Here is a 19,595-nt window from a genome sequence, read left to right on the forward strand (position 1 = left end):
GAACTTGCTCAGTAAATTGATTCAGCTTGTTTTTTCCCCATCATCTGTGAACTTTCTCCTTGCTTTGACTTGTGAGTCTCACACCTTCAGGAGAGAACAGCAGGAGCACTTGGCATCTGCTACATGTCTGTACTTGGGATAGAGTCTGGCTGCAGATATCTAACTGTACTTCTGTGCCTGAAGGGTGCATTTCTCCAAAAAGTAGCAGAAGCCCTCTTTTTAACTGCTTCAAGACATCAGTTATGGGATTAATTAGAAATCTTCTTGCTGTGGGCTCGCCACTTTCCAAATGCTCCCACTGCACATATATAGATGTATCAGAAAAAATGCCACAAGGGTTTCAGGAAAGGTGAGATTTTTGTTTGAACTAGGGTTGTATTTGCCAGAAAATCTTCTTTTAATATGCTTGTAGCAATCCACAGCATTAATTTTGGCTTTCAATCCACTGCTAATCAGATCTTTTTTTTTTTTAATTCACTACAGCTAAAACAACCTCAGTGTCTGAGAGAAGTCTTTTCCCCTTGATAGCTGCTTTGCCTTTTGCTCACTAACTTTGGTTGCCAGATCCCTAATACAAAAAACTTCCCCTACAATGTCTCTGTAGGGCTTAGTGAAGAACTGGGACATTTTCTGGAGATCACAGCTCTGTTTTCCTTCTCCTTAATCATTAGAACATTTTCCCTAAATACGTTTGCTACTCTTGTAGAGCTCAGAGGCATTGACAATCTCTTTGATCTGTTCTGCTCAGTACCAGATGTCCCGCTTGCTCTTAGTTTCATCCAGCAGAGTTGGCATCAGTAGGTGGCGGGTGCAAAACCCTTTGCTGGGGAAAATGAAACACAGCACTAGCATTTATGTGTGATTTCAAAAAATGTGCAAGGAGGTCTCTTTCTTAGAAAACATTTCCTAATATCTGTTGACACAAGAACGGTTTCCATTTATGAACATTAGCTAACATTCGCAGAAAGCACATTATGAGCATGCAGTTTATTCGAGTCAATATATAAAAACACTGAGAGTTAGAAATGCTCTTCCTCTGTCACTCTCACTTATAGCTCCTAAATGCTAGGATTTGATCACTGAACAATTGGACCATGTTTTTCATAGAATCATAAAGTGGTTTGGTTTGGAAAGGACCTTAGAGAACGTCTAGTTTCAACATCCTGCCAGATTGTATAGCAGGGACATCTTCTGCTGTATCCCACTGCTCAGTGCCCCCAATCCAACCTGGCCTTCAATGTCCACAGGGATGGGGCATCCACAGCTTCTCTGGGCAGCCTGTGACATAGTCTCACTGCCCTCACAGGGTAAAATTTCTTCTGAATATCCAATCTAAATCTACTCTCTTTTACTTTGAGCTGTTGTCGCTTGTCCTATTACTTCACTCCTGATAAGGAGTCCCTGCATGTACAATAAGGCGGCTGCTATATGATCTGAGTTGAATGCAGTACTCCATATGAGGTCTCTCAAGAGTGTATTAGAGTTTTATTTGATTCACAAACCATGGAAAAATGTCTCACTACGACCCTTTCTTTGTTTGAATTTGAAGTGGTCAAAGACATGCATAACATACAGAACATCCTTATTGATAAAATCAAGAGCCCAAAGATTGTGTCCCTAAAAACATGGACGAGTTTTAGTACTTTTTCAGTGGGTCTGAGCAGAATTGGGAAATCTACTGTACAATTAATTTCTTCTGCTCCAAGTTTGCATTTCTAAGGCCAGAATAGTTGGGACTGCAATTGCCAGTCTGAATGATGGCTGAGGTAAGTTCTTTGCTTCTAGACTGAATGGGAAATGTAGAGGTGTGAGATTCTGGCAACCCCAGTTTATATGTTTTCTTTCTCTGTTACCAAGCAGCATATAAAATAGTTCTGACACTGATTTAGATCACACTGACATAAAAACAAATTGCATGTTTGCATGTAGCCTTTTGGCTTTACTGAAACCCAGAGGGAAATCACAGTCTAAGTCCTAATAATATTCTAATGGCAGAAACCCTCTTTAAAGGGCAATATCTGCCTTGAAGAGCCACTAAAATAAATGTAAAATAGGTAGAGAAATCTCTGAAAATGGCAGTAGGTACACAGTGGCAGTGTGTACTGGCAAGGAGGAAGAAACTGGTTGTATCAAACAAAGGAACAAGTATTTAATATAGTTTATTTGATGATAAACCAATGCAGTAAAAGCCATTAATCAATTTGGTTTGGTATGGTATTGTATCTGTTTCATCTGATATTCCCCTTTCACTAGTTTGACTTTTTTTTTTTTCCTTGTATGTTTTTTCCAGTGTGGGAAAGTAGAAGACTGGGAGGGGAAAAAGTTGAAGAAAATAGGAAATATTTTTAACTGTGAAATTTTTTTTTCCAAATGAAATAGGTGATATTTTAAATCAATGTGAAGTATCTACGTTTTTTTTCTTTCTACCAAATGAAAATTATTCTGAAAATTAGTCCCTTAAGAGCCTTTGAAAATGCTATGCCTTATTACCCTACAAATTTGACCAAATAAACACAAACACTCATTTTGGTAATAGATATATTTGTGATCATTGCAGTTCTTTTACTTATATGTGTATATTTTATTTGTTTTTACCTTGTAGGTGCAGATAAAAATATTAATTACATGTAATTAAAACATTATTTTCCACAAATACACTTCATTCAATTTTCATACCAAGAACAGTTAAACAAAATATGTGAAATAATATGCAGTATATAAAAGGAAATATATTTCTACAGATACGAATAACAGAATAGAAGAATCTTGAATTCACTTTTATCTTGCTTTGATCTGAAACCAAACTATGAGCAGCAAGAAACACTGCATGCAGGAGAAGGAAATAAGGATGACTCATTTTCTTAATTCATATTGAATTGATTTTGTAAATAAAGGAATATAACCCTGTTTGTTAAGGTAGCATTATGTGGACTCTTTAAAATATTTTGATTTGCTTTCTCAAAAGATTCATCTGTATAGCAGAAAGTTTTATCACTGTCAGGGGTTTGTTATTGGACATGAAACTAAAACTTTTTGTGATATTCATCACTGGTTTAAAGTTATTCCTTCTGCACAGCAGTGGGCTTAAGACTGCCTCCGAGTACTTAGGCTTAGATTATGGTGAAGCAAATAGAATTTAAATCAACATACATCTGTGCAAAATTTTGCCTTCTAATATGCCATTACAGAACATTACATATAACAATTAGGAATGGGATCTTGAAGTAGAATCTAGACTTTAAGACCACCACTGCCTATGGCAAAGTTGGTATATGAATTTGTAGACTATGTATAAGAAAGAGCAAATATTTTACTTGATATCTTTTCAATCCAAGATGTTACTCTATGTATTAAAACAGTTTTTTTAAATGTATTTGAAAACTACCAGAAGTGAAGACTCTGCTCTTTCTCATGGCTAATTTATATAGTGGTGCTGATCTGTGTTGATATGGCAGAAGTAGATTTGATCCCTTTACATTCTTTTTGATGGGAATGTTTCCAGCCTGCCACTGGTAGCAGTAAGAATGGAAAAACTACAATTCCCAGTTTTCTAGGTTCCACCAGTATTTTGATGCCGAAAGAATCTGTTTTCAGTAGTAGATTCTGCAGATGTTTCTGCTGTGAATACTCCTGCTCATCAGGCAGCTAATTAATACAGTCTTGTCTTGTTAGCTTGACATTTCAGAGTTTACCTTATTCCACTGAGATGCCTAGGAGCAGCATTGTTTTAGGTAGATTGAAGTTACAGTCAGACAGTGTGTCATGCTGTGTTCATGTTTTGGATCTTCGCTTTGCAATTTTTACTTTTTTTTTTTTTTTTAAATAAAGATGAGCCTTTAACAGGCTATAGCAGTATGTAAGGAACAATGTGGATTTTCTGCTCTACTTTTATCAAGTAGTCCAGGTGTTCATTATTTAGGTTGATCACCATGTATAGCAGGATGTAAATGTCAGTAATTGAAGCTGGTAGAAGTTCTCTTTTCCTTTAAGCTTATAAACTTGTTATTTTGAAGCTTATAGTTACTGGTTTTATGTCTTTGTACTGTGATGAGACAAGTAACTATGTGTAAAATACAGAATTTTGTTCTAGGAAAGTTTAACTGAGGATCGTAACTTGGGTCTGTGACACATGTCTAGTTAAAATGTGCTCTTAGATGCAGTTATAGCAGTACCTCTCTCTCCCAAGCTCAAATATTAGTTTGTCTGCAAACAATAAGACATACTATTTGCAGTTTGGATTGCTAAGTTCCATGCTAGGTGAAGGTTAACATTTGAAATTATTACTATAACAAAGTCTCTGTCCTTTCCTATCAAGTCACTTTGGTTGGATGTAAAGGAATAGGAAATGAGAGAAAATACTCTGATTCTAGTAGATAAAAATTGTGCTTGATATCACAGAGCACTAGAGGGAGCAAGAAGGTAAAGTTCTTGGAAGAGGAGCTGCTTCCTTGGAGGCTGAATCCTCTGGGTCTGCTGTACTAGGTAGTAATTAAATCAAAGGCTGTTATGCCATTAAAAATGATAAAATAATAATGAGTTATGTCTTACATGGTTTTTTATGATTGTTTTTGTTTTGCTTGAACTACCAACCCTATTGCTTTATTATTGTTTTGGGGTTATAGGGTAACTTCATTTTCATGTCTGCGAATGTGTGTTCATCTAGGCTAATGCTAGTGGACTGAATGTGAGGAAAACAGAAGTCCTTGTTTCTCCTCATCAGATGCTGCTTTAGGCAAATGTTAACCTGCCAAGAGCATCCAACGAGAATTTGCAAATGAACTACTTGTTACCCATGAAGAATAATTTTCTGACCTAAATTTTTTCTGCACTGAGAAAAAAATAAGAAATGGTATGCACTTAGACACAGATGAGAGATTATTTCCTTTAGTACTCCCCTTCCACACTCATATTAACTATATTAACTATTGTTAGATAATAAATTCAAGTGAACATAATATTGCACAGTTATTATTCACATAATTGACCCTGTGCCTATAAACAGATGCTTTAACTGAGTGGATTAGCTCACTTGCATGTTCTTCCAGGTAAATAACAACCTGCTGGTAGCCTTGGAAAGTCGAAGACAATTGGGGAAACATTCTCATCTCAGTGTGTTGAATGTTACTGGCTAACTCCTGCTGGGATTTGTGAACAAGATTGCCAGTGCAATGAATTGTAAATGCAACTCTACCAGTGCTGAAAAAACCCATTTTTCATGTGGCACCACGGCCATCATGACAGTGAATAAATTTAACTCCTCTCTTCCCTGTTCTTCTGCAGAAGTCTTAAAGACAAATTTGGAGATGCAGGTGATGTTTGGTTTGTGAAGTTTGCCAACTGATATTACAGTTTGAGGGACTGTGAGGTTACACCTACTCTAAATCCTACACGGATTCCCAGAACCATCGCAGAATCACAGAATGGTGGGGCTTGTAAGGGATGCCTGGAGATCATCTAGACCAACCCTTTGGACTAGATATGGAACTTCCTTTGTTCCACCTCAGGACTTCCACAGTGACTGTTTGCCCTGCCCTTGCAATAATTCAGCAAAGCAGAGCAGCACTAGGACTGTCAGGAATGCCATTTCATACCCTACAGGACTGATGGTGGCATGGAAGCCACTGTGCAACAAGATGCAGAGCCCTTTTTAATAGTTTTCCATTGTGTGCAGACAGTATTTGTGAAAATATTTGTATGCTCACTGTGGTTCTTTTGTAACAGTTTCTGTCTTGCAAATAATCAAGTTTCTCTTGATTTTTTTTTTTTAAATCACACTTTATATAAATTGGAGTTTATTTCTTGACTGTATTCACTGATATCTTTTCTGTACCTCATCTTTCTATTACCAGTATTTTCACTGGTGACAGGAGACAGGACAAGGGGAAATGGCCTCAAGATGCACCGGAGGAGGTTTAGGTTAGATATTGGGAAAAACTTCTTTACTGAAAGGGTTGTTAAGCACTGGAATAGGCTCCCCAGGGAAGTGATTGAGTCACCATCCCTGAATGTGTTTAAAATCCATGTGGATGTGGTGCTCAGGGATATGATTTAGTGGAGGGTTGTTAGAATTAAGGTAGTATGGTTAGGTTGTGGCTGGACTTGATCTTTAAGGTCTTTTCCAACCTAAGCAATTCTATGATACTATGATTCTATTACTACATTAAAGGAGAGTATGGCAGTTTGCGCCAGCTGATCATTAGTCTTGGCTGTTTAATTTTTCAGATAATTCTCTAATTTCACATTAGCTGATATGGAGGTTGATCCACTTATAAAAATCCACTGAAACCAATGAATTTCTTTCAATTTCTCACTGATGTGAGAACAAGGACATGTCTGTGGCCATTTAAATTTGGAATATGTATAAGTTTGATCTTTCAATCCTGTTCAAAAAACAACTCCTGGCTTTTATAAGTCAAATAAAAATAATTAAAAAAAATTAAAATCTTGTTTCAAAATCAGATTGGAGGTTTAGGTAGGAAGTTAGGTATTAAGAAGGCTTTTAAACCTTGACAAATGGAATCAAGAAGGCATATTCCTCCCTACTATATATTCTATATATTCTATATTTTAGCAAAACATAACTACAGCTAAAAATTAACTTAGTGCATTCAGATCCCAATTTAGGAAAAAAAATAAAACCTCTTGAAAGCAGTAAAATAGATATTTAATCATAGTACTTGAATCTCATGAAGAACAAGAAAGTTCAATGCATGCTTGAAATTTAACATGTACTTAAAATATTTCCCCAAATGAGAAGGACTTAAAGTTCACATTTGGATGGTTTCCTAGGTGGTTCCAAAGGTTCTTGTGACATTTACCACAATCCTCTCTCTCTTTCTGTATTCAGTCTCCATTCAGACATGCATGCCACTGTTGTCAAAGGTTCAGAGGTTATGTACAGGCTGTATTAGGACAGCTGTGATCATTTGGCTTGCTGTCTTGCAGGTCAGATCTCAACGGACCTCAAGTTCTGCCCCAAGCCCACAGCTGCTTGTTGAGTCAGAGCAAATCATAGGAAAATGAAATCAACTGTATGTCCTGACTTTAGGAGCCATGCATACGATCTCTCAACTATTAATTATCTTTTATGTTCAGAGTATGAGCTGAACCTTGATTCTGCATGTATCTAAATTTTCTGCTACTTAATTTTTTTTATACCTTTTGAATCTCAATACAGCTACAATGGTAAGATCTTTTATTTTGAATGTCTTCTGTTTCTTTCTGTTTCCTAAAGTTTTATGGGATTTCAACTATTCTAGGAAAATAGAAATACTGAATTTAGAAATGTACGTATACACTATATTTTTTCTATAAAACAAAATTTATCTTTCTGGCAGCTCAACAAATGAAGTGATTGAAATCCTTGGACAGGAAGCTTTGTATGAAATAGATCTTTGACTGCATTTACAGACTCTACTTCTTATTTTAAAGCAAGATAATACATTTTCTTTATTAATTTTCATTATAATTTTAATTTTTTTTTTTTTTTTTTCAATTAACTGTTTCTCGTAGAGAAGAAAAGAGCAATATTTTCTTTTCAGATGTTTGGATTAAAAAGAAAAAGAAAAGGAACTTAAGGCCACTACTAACTGAAATAATTCTGCATTTCCATAGTGTTGAAAGGGTTGGACAGGTTGCAAATGCCTGGAAAAAAACAGCTGAGAAAGTGAAGAATTCCTATTTATTTAAAATGATTGAAATTGTGAAAGTTGGCAGTCACAACATTTGCTCAATTTATTGCTTCCACAACAAAAACTATCATAAAGTCCCTTGCTTCTTCAAGAAATAAGCATACAGGAGGGCAGACAGTGAATTCTCCTGTGCTACCCACACTGACGAAACAAATGCCAATGTCAGTATCTACTGTGTTGTGTTTCAGCCCCTGTCTCCAAAGTCGTATGAGGGTGAGGATCCCAAAGAAATAAATTGAAAATGCAAACATTTTTCTTTCTTTCCATCTCTCATAAGAATGTTTTTTTTGTTGTTTTTGTTTAGATCATTTGTTTTCTTTCTTTTCTTTTTTCTTTTTATGAATAAGGACAGCATGCAATTTACTTACTTGTTTTGGAAAGGGGAAAGGAGTGGCACCATCAGCAGTTTTCTGATGGCTTATGTCTGCTTAGAATCACAGTATCATTTGAGTTGGAAGGTTATCTGACCCAACTGTCCTGCAATGAACAGGGACATCGCCAACCCAGTCAGGCTGCTCAGAACCAGTCCAGCCTGTCCTTGAATGTCTCCAGGGATGAGGCATCCACCACCTCTCTGGGCAACCTGTGCTAATGCCTAAACACATTTATTATAAAAAAAACTTCTTCCTTATATCCAATCTAAATCTCCCCTCTTCTAGTTTGAAACCTTTTCCCTACAGAATCACAGAATGGCCAGGTTGGAAGGGATCTCAAGGATCATGAATTTCCAACCGCCCTGCCACACAAAGGGCACCAACCTTCCCATTTAATGCTAGACCATGCTGCCAAGGGCCCCATCCAATCTGGTCTTGAATGCCTCTAGGTACAGGGCAACCACATCCTCTATGGGCAGCCCATGTGCTATCACCACAGACCTGCTAAAGAGTCTGTCCCCTTCTTTCTTACAACTCTTCTTTAGATACCAAAAGGCTGCTGGAGCCTTCTGTTCTCTGAACAGTCCCAATTCTCTCAGCCTGTCCTTGCTGGAGAGATGTTCCATCCCCTGGATCAATTTTGTAGCCCTTCTCTGGACATGCTCCAACAGATCCGTGTCTCTCCTGTACTGAGGACTCCACATCTGCACCAGGTCTCACCAGTGCAGAGCAGAGGAGCAGGATCACCTCCCTCACACTGTTAGCCACACTTCTTTTAATGCAGCCCAGTATATGGTTGGCTTTCTGGGCTACAAAGTCACAGTGCTGGTTCATGTCCAACTTACCATCTCTAGGAACCCCAGAACTTTTTCAGGAGGACTGTGCTTTACAAGATGACTCCAGTTTGTATTAATAGTGGCAGTTGTTACAAGACATTTTACTTGGCCTTGTTGAACCTCATGAGGTTCTCTTGAGCCCACTACTCAATTTTGTCTGGGTCTCTCTGGCTAGCATTTCTGTTAACTGTGTTAGAAATAGTGTTTTACAAAAGTTGAAACTGTGAGATGTCCAGCAATTATTTCTGTGATCGTGCTGATGAGGTGGGACAAAACTAATACATAGGGTGGAATAAGCCCTGAAGAGAAAATGTAACAGGGCCGGTCTGAAAGTAAAACCTAAATAATGCCTCCTATTTAATTATGTTGGCACATGACTTCAGAGACGGATGTTGGTGGCATGGTAGTAGATGCTGAACCTTCTCACCAGAGGGGCAATCTGACAAAATATGGCTGACACATCCAGAAGTGTGGATGAAAGGTGTGTAATTTAATTCCTCCCTTTGAAAAAAATAGCACCCACTGACATTCATCAATATTTGCTGTATTTCTGTGGAGATGAAATAGCAGATGTGGGTGCAGTGAGGCAGTGTGTGGTGCATTTCAGCAGTGACAACAGATACACTCTGTTGGTGCAAATTTTTATGAATGTGGCATGCAGGCTCTTGTTCATCACCAGTGAAAAAGTATAGCTAGTGGTAAAGAATGTTAAATAGTAGCTATTTTGAAAAATAGTGCATTGTAGCAGAGAATTTGCTCTGTCAAATGCTGTAATTGTGCTTTTTGTCTCTGTTGCAGTTTCATAGAATCATATAATGGCCTGGATTGAAAAGGACCATTAATGATCACCTAGTTTCAGCCCCCTGACCCTGTGCAGGGTTGCCAACCACTAGATCAGGCTGCCCAGAGCCATGCTCAGCCTGTCCTTGAATGCCTCCAGGGATGGAGGCACGATAGAGGTTTCCACGGAAATAAATAGGGGCCATTAGTTTTGGACCTCCCTGCGTGCATTAGAGCATGTGAGAACAGCACACAGCACAAAGCTGTGCTAGAGAATGTTCAGAATGCACATGAGGAAAAATTTATTTACCATGAAGGCGGTCAAACACTAGAATAGGTGAATATTCCTAGAGAGGTGGCTGATGTCCCATTCCTGTCAGTTCTCAAGAGATATTTGGATAATGCCCTCAGTAACATGCTTATTCTTTTGGTTGGACTCAATAATCTCTCAAGATCCCTTCCAAATATTCTGTTCCATTCCATTCCATACACATGATAAGGAGCCGTAGAAGCAAACTGAGATGGATCTGTTGGGTAAATTACATCTGGATTTGTGTAATTCTTTTACATACTTTTATTTACAGAGAAATGATTTTTTAAACATGGATGATGTTTTTGCTCATCATGTTGATGTTCCGGATATACTGCTCTTCTGATAATCACATACCTATTGTTGAAGATTTTCGGAAAAAGGAATTCGGCCTTTATTTTTTTCTGGAAAAATTCAACCCCTTCATTTTCCACTTGTATAAAAACTGCAGGTGCTTAGCAGTTATTAAAATCAGGCAATTCATCTGTGATTAAAAAAAAAAAACCTGCTCACTTTTTTTTATCAGTGTAGTATTGAATAAAGTTTTGCAACAGACTTCAAAGTGCTGCCTTCTTACTGTGGGAGTGAGGGACAGATCTTCATTTATTTTACATATATATTTGTAGATTTGTAGATTGGATTAATTTGCCTCTGCTTGAATATTCAATCTCAGAATTTCTTCTTTCCTCTAGGAAGCACCAACTCCTTTAGGAATTGTCTATAGCAGGCTGGGAAATTGATAGCTTTTTACATGAGGAAGATCCTCTCTTTATCAAGGTAAAAATTGTGTGTGCTTTCTTTGACGTTTTAGACAACATCTGAGTGTTTAAAAAAATGGTTACTTTATTTGCTTCCCTCCTTGGATATGTGAAGGGAGTGAATAGAAGTGAGTGAGAGACCTCACTCTCTATTCAGTTTTCTATCTCTGGAGAGAGAGCACTGTTTCATGTTTGAAATGCAGAAACATTTAAGTTTGACTTAGCTTAAGGAAGTAAAAAAGGGATGCTTAGTTGTCCCAGTCTCGGGATAATGTGGGTTGCTGTATTTAAACTGTATACAGAGAAATCAGAGTGCCCTTTCTGCCTGCAATACCTGAAATTTAAAGCATGGAAATACTTTGTCGTTAAGATGCTGTACCATCCATCACTCTAGATTTGCCTTATTTGTTATAGAAATTTTAGCTTCATTTGCCTCATGCTTCAAGAGACTCAGAATATTTCTCAGATAGTGAGCTGTGCCAGCATGCTGAAGCTGAAGCATGAAGCGCCATCTGAAATGTCTAAGGCCTCTTGTGCAGAGTTGCTGCTGTTGGTGAAGCTTCTGCAAGGTGTAGGGGTGAGGTATTACAAACAAATGAAGAACAACTTTGCAACCACAGCCGGACCTCTGTCTGAGTCAGTTTTGAGTTCTGCTTTTCTTATATGAAGCTATGAAGCCTTCTAAGCATAGGTGGGGATTTTGATATATTAAACTTTTTTTTTTTCCTGTTGTGTAGTAGAATATTACTTACCTAGTACCAGCAAACTCCATAAAAACTACTCGTAATGTACATAGATGTCTCTGAAAGTAATGTTTCCTATTTATTTCCATGGAAACCACAATGGAAACAAAGAGCACAATAACAGTATCTGATAGAGGAAATTCTCAACTACAAAGCAGTATTTTTCAACAGTGTCATTACTATTACTTATGTATTTTTGCTAACGGTGAACAAGAGCTTGGATGCCACGCTCATCAAAATCTGTGTGGCTGAATCTGGCTTGTCTTTCACATTTCTGCTGCCACTGCTAAAACACACCACTTACCATCTCACTGTGGTCATGTCTGCTGTTTGGCCTCCATAAATGTTCAGCAAGTGTTGATGAGTGTCAATGAGTGCCATTTTTTCTACATGGAGGAATTCAATGACAAACCTTCTCTCCATCTGTACTTCCATGTGTCAGACATATTCCTCACATGGTTTGGAAGAAAAGGCATTCTGAAACTCACTCTGTTTGGAAACACCTTCAGGACACCTCCAGATTTCTTTGGCCTCCAGATAAAATATGCTGACTACCTACCTTACTCCATCTATTCACCTACCTCTTTTCTCCATACAGATCTTAGTTTCTGAAATTGACTGAAGTTACTTGCTTGAAGAGCATGGTGTGAATAGTTCCCATTCTTTTTAATTTTGCAATATCTACTCGATCTGTGAGATCTCTGTTTAGCATTGATGTTGAATACATTTTGGAATTTTTTTCCACATCCACAAAATCTTTGTCAAGAATATGATACTGAAAATAGAATCATAGAATCATAGAATCACCAAGGTTGGAAAAGACCTGAAAGATCATCCAGTCAAGGAACAACTAAGTATGCAATACTGGAACACATAACACAGAAAACACCATGATCTTTGGGGTGATTGAATGAGCAATTCTACTTTCAAAAGAGAATTATTTATCCTAAGAAAAGATACCTTAGACGTATAATTCTACCTTTTATAAAGCAATTTTATTGTTTGCGATTTCAAGTGATACTAATTGAAATACTGAGGAAGTAATTGAAGAAAGCTGTAGTAGAAGCTTTAGAGGTGTTTGATGTGACCTATTAGATAGAAGTATGATTTCAAGTTAAAATTTTTCATATAGTAAACAGAATACTGTGTTTATGTATGGAAGCTTGTGTATTAAAGTGGTTTTAGAAAGAGAAATAATCTTTTGAAATACTAACACTGAAACCATCTCAGTGCTCTGAAAGGAAAACACCAAAAAGAGATCCAGAAACATGCAAGTACATGTAAGTTGCGAAGGTGCTAAGTCTGTCAAAGTGTTTTCCTTGTTTCTGTGAGGGGACATGCTCATCAGGAAAAGAATATTTCTTTTATCTCTCTGAAAATACCCAGTTCTCACAGTTCTCACAAGCATGGAGACACTCCATGTGAAGTACTTTTCAAGACAGTAATTTCTATTCTGTACGAACAAAGCATTTAAAAAGATACAACAACTAGGTCAATTTTATGAAGCCTGATGCTGAATGAGTCCAGCCTTAGATTGTGTCTGATATCACTGGTTGTCTGTCCTCCAGTGTGTGAGTTAGACATGATTGGATAGGACACTCATGGGGCTTGGGACTTTCATCGGCTCCAGTCTAGTCCAGCTCTGCTTTCTCGTACATTCAGAATGTTTTCATGGTTACAATGCCAACCACTGAGGAATTAAATAACAGCTTCTTTGTCATGGGAATTTAGCACTTGCATGTGTGAATCAGGCTAATAGGACTCAGACCTCAGTTAGGTAAAGCCTGGAAGTATCATGTAATGCCTTAAAGCTCTTTCATCTCAGAGAAGCTTTGTGTTTAAGTGATAAGCTACCTATTCTAAACAGGGATCTTGTAGGGAAGTTGCTAAGGAATTGGGTAGTGAAATATTTGAAAACACAGTACCTACTGTAATGAGGGATGTAGCTTGTGGATTAGTAAGCAACTGTGATCCTATGAAGGGCAAGATACTGCCTATTTCAAGTCACTGGGAATTTTAGCAGTTATTTCAGTGGACACAAGTCAGGCCCATGAACTAGAAATGTATTTTGGCTTTTTTTTTTTTTTTTGTTAATAAAAAGCCCTTCTGAGTTAATCATGTTTTAAGATTGAGAACCAGATGTTGCATTTTTTAAAATTTTGAAACAGAACTCACAGGCCAAATAGTACTAAAGAGTGATATCTTTCTGTGGGAGCTGCATTACTCAGCTATTTCTTGAATTGAAGCTCTTATAAAGATGAATGCATTAGGAAATAACCATAAAGAACACTAGGGATATTTCTTTTGTCATAGTTATGCCTGCCTTAATCACGCCATAGTTAAGCTTATAGGTCTGTCTTGAAACTTAGTCTGAAGGGGTTTTAACTCAGTAGAACTCAGTAGAACTAAGTAAGCCAGCAAAAGTCTCCAGAGTCAAAGCTTGCCTGCCCTTCAAGGTACCTTCATCTGCAGAACTAAAAGAGAGAATATTGAGTGGTTTTAGATTTTCTGTCTTTGTTGTTTTCTTGGGATTTGCAGTTCTTAAATAATTCATTTGAGGCTGCATATGTTAATTGTAAAAGAAAAAGGCAATGACATACACCAGTATGGTGAGTTACTGCTTTGTCTTATTGACTAATAAGGCAATATTTTATTTTATGTGTTTATTTTCATTTTTCCCAGTTGCTTCTGATTCTCAGGTAATATATCAAGTACAATTTAGAGTATATACCAACACATTTCCTAAAATAGAGAGCTTTCTTCACTGCATAAAGTAAGGAGTTTTGTGCCATCTTTAGTGCTCAGAAAATAATACCTGTATCCCCTGCATGTTGTACATGATAGGAGAGACATCTGATATGGATTTCTACCCATCTCTTGACTATATACTAATATGGTAATGTTAAAAAAAAAAGATATTTTTCTTTACTCATCTAATCTAATTTGACACAGCTGAAAAACTTGAGTGAGAAGCATGATCATCTTAGAGTGGCTTGCAAGAGGAAAGAGATAAGCACATCTCAGGCATGATTCAGCCCATCTTTCCTTATCTCTCTCTTGCTAATATAGAGAGTTTTAGATAGCTAAACTCCTACACAGATGGGGTCTGACCTCACTGAAGTAAACATGTTTGTCCATGATTTCATTCAATCTTAAGCAAACTTCATTGCAAACAGGGAATAGGAAATGATAAATTGTAAAATTTCACCCGGTTTTAGTTCCTGGAAAGATTTGAAGATGCTCGTGGTTTAACCTGGCAGGTGGCAGGTGGCTCAGCACCATACAGTCTTTCATTCACCTCTCCCTACTTCCTTGTGGGATGGGGAAGAGAATCAGAAAAATAAATAAATAAATAAATAAATAAAAAATTAAAAAAAATAGAACTCGTCGGTTGATAGGAAACTATTTACTAAGATAGAGGAATGGGAAAAAATAATAGCTATGACTATCTATCTTTATACATACACATAAATGTATATAACAAGTGATGCACAAGCAATTGCTCACCACTCCCAACTGATGCCCAGCTAGTCCCATGAGACAGACTCATTTGAGAGGTATATCCTTGGTTAGATATATGGCCATGTTAATGAGAGAACCAGTTACGGATGGGAAGGAGTCAGTATTTCTTACAATAGTTTTGAGTACAGTTGGAAGGAAAAGATTTGAGAGAGAGAGGCCGTGCAAAAAAAAAAGATGTCTGAGATCCTATAGTCCACTCAGAGCATAGGGAAAAGACAGGATTTATATCTGGAAATTTAGCCCCGTACATTTGGTTTGAAGGTTAGAGTTATACTTGAGATGGCTTTCAGGTAGGTGCAATTCTCTCTTGGGCAAACTAGTCTACGATGGGTCTTCTCATGTTTTGTTAGAGGGAGATGCATTGCACTGAACAAATGCAAAGCTGATGTCAGCTGTAATCTCTGAGAACTACTTGGTATATTCATTGTAATTCCAGGCTGTGGCAGGACTTCTCAGATGTAGGAATAATGGAATTAGATGGTCTGACGTAAAAGAATATCCAGGTTTTGGCTCATTATCGTCTACATTCAGTTCTAATGTCTTTGGGAAATATGGAATCACTGTTGTTTTCTGAGTGCTGCTAGGCATGTTAAAGCTTAAAGATATTAGACTGTTTATGCTAAATCCCCCATTGAATCTGCAGGGAAGTGTGAGGACAGCTTATGAGGTCAGCTCTGAGCTCTCACTTTAAGATGCTGCATTTCTTTTCTCAACCTTCTCAAAGTATGTTCTTGTTTTTGCCAGTACCTAATGTAAGTTGTGTTTTGTCTAATTTGACTCCACTGCTTTTCCTTATCTAACCTTTCAGTAGCTTTCATTAGCTGAGCTTCTCTAATCAAAAGGAAATTAAGTTTTTAGAAAGAAAAATTATGTTGTATACTATATATATGTAGTATGCTTTAGTGGAGCCGGCATAAAAAAAATCAGAGAATAGACTTGTTTCTCACTAGCTCATGGTGAAGCTATAATGTAACTTTTGAAGTATGGAGTGAAATTGATGCAGCGTTTGTAGCGCAACACAAGACCTATCACAGACCAGTGCTTTGCTAGAGCACAAATGATCCTGACATCATATATGTCTCCATTTGCTGCTGCTCATCTAACTTAGACCTCTCCAATAAAAATGTTATCTCCCTGCAAAGCACTCTATTGCCTCTATCGCCTGAGATTTACGTAAATCTCAGGAATTAATTGAATTTGTGATTCTGCAAATATTTTAGATGATTAGTTTTTTTCAGCATTATCTTCTTAACAGACTTCTTTTTTTAAGTCTCCTATTGGAGGAGGTGCAGAAGAGACACCTTAAACAGTTATGCCTTGGCGCACGTATGATGATATATCTGCTAAATATGTTGTTTTGGGGAAAAAAAAAAAAAAAAAAAAAAAAAGAGTACCATGACACCCTGTGGTGAAATTACATGTAGAACAATTACCTGGAGAAGGAGATTGAGTAGTAGCTTAGAGCCAGAAAAAAGCATCGTGGGTCAATTATTAATTGAGAAGTTTCAAAATTATGATAATGGGAAGGTTCTTATAGGCCAAATTGAGAACACTTGCAGTTGTAATGACTCTTGGAGGTGTCAGGTTCATTTTGGACCACTGTACAGTGTGTTGATGTTGATTCCTTCAAAAATTTCTGTGCTTAGGATCTCCCTGGTAGTGTTATCTCCTCTTCTGCAAACATACACATGTATTCACACTCATTCTGGGGAAAACTTGTGCTTTTTTTAAAGGTTTGGAATTTAGAGGTTTGGAAGCAGCAACCAGAGGCATTGAATGCTGAAGGAAACAAAGGAAATTCTCCAGGATTTCTTCTAATTAGCTGGACTCTGCTTCAGTATCACGTTCTTTGTGGTCTTTATAGTCATTCTCTATTTTCCTCCATCCCAGTTATTTACAAAACATTTGCAATTGTACCTTACTAACATTACCACTGGACATTATTAATCTTTGGTATCCAAATCCCAAAGAAACATGAGCAGTCTAAATTGTAGCAGATTCTATGACACTGACTGAAAACCTACCAATTCAGGTTAAGTGCCTTGTTGTCTCCGGCGGCCCTGCCCCCAACATGATGAAGTTACTTGGTTTACACTGAACCAGTTCTGCTTGTATTTTGTTGTGATGTTATTTTTCACTCAACTAATCATTCTTCCTCTGGGCTAATTTTCTAACATTGCTCTTTATTTGATCTCTACAGCTGTACTTTGGAAAAGAGGAGACAGTAGCACATAGTTCTCATTTCTTTAAGTGATGTTTAAGAAACTCTTAAAGTTAAGCAGTAAAAAATATAATTTCCATTAAATCTCTGCTGGCAGCAACAACTGTGCCTCTGGCATTGAGAGTTGCCTATGTGTTGCTTGATTCTATCAGTTGTTGTAATAGACTGCATAATTTGTTCCTGTTGAAGTGATTCAATGGAAGAAAACAACGTGATTTCTTTTGTTGCATTTTGATTCGATTAATTAATATTTTGAAATCCAATTCTTTTAAGGCTTTATCATGATGTTGGTAGTGAAATTTAAAAAATGTGAAAATAATAAGGCACTGAAAGAGAATCTCAAAAGTAAGGTTTTACTTATAAAATCTAATAGTTGATTTCTATCCTTTGGCACTGACTACCATAGTGATTCCTACTCTTTTGGAACTTCCATCTTTGTGGAATGCAACATCAAATAGAAATGACTGATTTCTTTTTCCCTAAACACCTTGTTCAGGAAATGCCATTTGAAAGTCCATCAGGGAAAGTAGGAGAAGGAGCCATTCTTAGCATCAAATATCACCTGATTGGGCAAGAAAGAGGAGAGATAGAATACAGGTGAATAACCTATTTAAACTGTTTGCTCTTTTTAGAAATGTGTGATTTGGTAAACCTTCAGCTAAGTTTATGAATTTAGGTAATTTCATAAATTATTAATGAACTTCATAGATACTAAGAAGAGGATACCTCTTCCCTTCAGTCTACAGTGATCTGCTTTTCCAACTAATGAGAGCCTTCCTATTCTTTTAAGCCATTTCTTTTGGGCGTTATTCTATTGCAAACAATCCAGTTTCACAATTTGCAGGGTTTTCTACATTAGTTTTCCAGCAGTCTACATAGAGAACTCCCAGGCGGTGAGGAATTTTCCACTCCAGGTTTTCTGTTTGTCAGTGTAAGGTATCTAAATTAATCTGGTTAATAATTGGGTTACCTCTTTGATAAAAGGTTTACCTCTTTTAATTGTGCAAGAATGATTGGAAAATAGTTCCAGTTATTTGAGAATACTGCATGGAAATCTTGGCACATTCAAAATACTGTGACACAACACTAATTAGTTATTTCAAATCAGATCTATGAAGTGTTATTGTTATGAAACAGGATGACCCAGGAGAAACTGTAACAGTATCTGCAGCTGTTCTGCATATACTCATGTTGTCGGTATTCCTCATATTCAGAATTTTTTTAGTCAGCAGCAGATCAGAAAATCTAGTGCGTGCTGGCTTTTTTATGGGCCTTTCATCTTGAGACTGTATTTTGTGCTGCAACATCAGAATTGGGAAGAAGAAAAAGAAGAAATTTTTCATCTTGTACACAGAGACAAACAGCACATCTTTCTTGCCAAAGTAACTGTGAAGAAGCAGACTCAGGAAAATAGAACTGATGGAAGGGAGAGGATAGCCCAAGGAAGGCTTGTGAATGCACAGCAGTTTGATATCCAACATAGCACATTTTTCTTGATTTATGTTGGTATCTTTTACTTGGGACAACTTAAAGCAACATAAAGAAAAAGTGTGCTCAGGAATCTGAAAATAAGAAGATCTGAGAATGATATTTCTCTTCCCTGTTCTCTCCTGATGCATTACGTGAGCTGGGTAAGCCACCACCTCCTCTCTTTCTTTGGTTGGAATCCTCATCTTGGAGTAAGAGGCTCTTGATAAGTGCAGTGCTGTGAGATGAGGTTTTCTTTGGGGTCAATAGAAGGTTTCTATGCCATGCTTTATAAATTTCCTATATATAATCTCATACATTCTGTATACAATTAAATAGGTATAGATAGACAATGTATAATATAAAATATAGAGATTATAGATATACACATAAATCCATATTTTCAGTATTGTGGGAAGTGTATGGGAACTGCTGAATCATGGCCTGAACCTCTGACTGATCACCTGAGGTGAACGATGAGTCAGCCTTGGGAGCACAGGTGAAGAGGCAATTCACCTGTGCTAGTGGAAGGAGTGGAACTTGGCTCCACCTCTCGTACACCCATTTAAGAGCTGACTACCAGTGGGGAAGGATCTTCTGGAGATCCCTCCTTTGGAGTTTTACAGCGAGTCCAGGACAAGGGTAAGTGCTCTATCTATTCTTTCTTTGGTGTAATAACCAGCTTAGCTAAACTCTCTTATATTTCACAATTGTAACATCTGTATATTCATGGATTATGCAGGGAAGATATGCTAAAAATATCTGTAATGATTTAAATTCAAAGAATAAGAAATGCAGCACAGTCCGTCTTATTGTAGTAGACTTTTAGAAATGTCTCTTGATAGCAGCAAATGGAAAAGCTAGGATTTATTTCAAGTACGATGCCTGTCAAG

This window comes from Tympanuchus pallidicinctus, unplaced genomic scaffold (genome assembly GCF_026119805.1).
Source record: "Tympanuchus pallidicinctus isolate F22 unplaced genomic scaffold, pur_lepc_1.0 scaffold5, whole genome shotgun sequence".
In the NCBI taxonomy this organism is placed as follows: domain Eukaryota; kingdom Metazoa; phylum Chordata; class Aves; order Galliformes; family Phasianidae; genus Tympanuchus; species Tympanuchus pallidicinctus.